Source organism: Penaeus monodon, chromosome 17 (genome assembly GCF_015228065.2).
Source record: "Penaeus monodon isolate SGIC_2016 chromosome 17, NSTDA_Pmon_1, whole genome shotgun sequence".
Lineage (NCBI taxonomy): Eukaryota > Metazoa > Arthropoda > Malacostraca > Decapoda > Penaeidae > Penaeus > Penaeus monodon.
In genome coordinates, this window is record NC_051402.1 from 1,704,248 (window position 1) to 1,705,461 (window position 1,214).

At 31.0% G+C, this 1,214-nt stretch overlaps 1 protein-coding gene across 1 annotated transcript in view; it reads right to left on the reverse strand.

The window, feature by feature from the left end:
- Positions 1-1,206: 1,206 nt before the first annotated feature.
- LOC119583441 (negative elongation factor A-like) overlaps positions 1,207-1,214 on the reverse strand; it is a gene marked incomplete at its 5' end in the record, with an annotated part of 4,267 nt that continues 4,259 nt past the window's right edge. Inside the window, 1 exon segment of the mRNA XM_037931927.1 lies at positions 1,207-1,214. This exon segment is cut by the window's right edge and continues 1,597 nt beyond it.

The following is a 1,214-nucleotide window of genomic DNA, read 5'->3' on the forward strand; positions in this document are numbered from 1 at the left end:
TATATATGTATTTACATATATTGTATACATATATATGTATACATATATATGTATACATATATATATGTATACATATATATGTATACATATATATATATATATATATATATAATATATATATACATATATTATATATATACATATATATATGTATATATATATGTATATATGTATATATATATTATTATATATATATATATATATATATATATATTATCAATAACGGTATGCTCATGTTTGAGCAGCCGTGGACCTCTCCACCATCCTTAGCCACTCAACTCGATCCTGCGCCTTTCTTTCCACTTGCACCATCGACAACCCGCAAATATCTTTGATGTTGTCGCTCAGTTTTGTCTTCGGTTTGCCTCTTCCTCTGTTTCCTATCACCATCCTGTCAGCAAGTTTTTCTCAATACTTTTACTTCTCATCACATGACCAATAAACTTTAATTTCCTCCTGTTCAAGATGTCCAACAGCCGGTCTTTACAATTTATTTTTCTCAGCACTTCATCATTCGTTTTCTTCTCTGTCCAGTTAATACGAAGTACTCGTCTATAACACCACATTTCAAAACTATTGATCTTTTTCTTGTCTATCTTCTTCAGCACCCAACACTCAGAACCATATGATGCAATTGGGAAAACTAATGAGTTCAATAACCTCAGCTTTGTCCGTAAGGTAATGCTTCAGTCTTTCCAGATGTTATTGAGAGCAACTGTGGCATTTTTGGCGCATAAATAAAAGTATGTATCTGTATATTTATGTTTCCACTGCTGATTTATCAGACTTCTTTCTTAATGTAACAGGTTTTATTAGTGATCACCAGTATTAATATAAGAGTAACAAATAATACCATCTAAGTCTGGGCGAGAAAATGTCCACTGTACAAAGGAAAAAATTACTTCTCAGATATTTTATCATTATTTTCCTGCTGATTCAGATATTCTTTGGATAACCAAAGTGACTTTTAATCCTGCTTCATTTTACTGGACAATGTAACCCATTGCTTATAAGAGCTAGAATATCTTGTCTAGGACTACCTTAGACTCAAGTCAAAAAAGGACAGAAAAAAAATATCAATAAAAAACTTGCATAGACAAATACATATGCACACTCAGTTACTAGTTTTCATTTTCTAAAACACCTCTGCACAGTAACATTTACAATATTCTCATGAGAGTGACAGGATGAAAATGAAGAAACAAGTATTATCA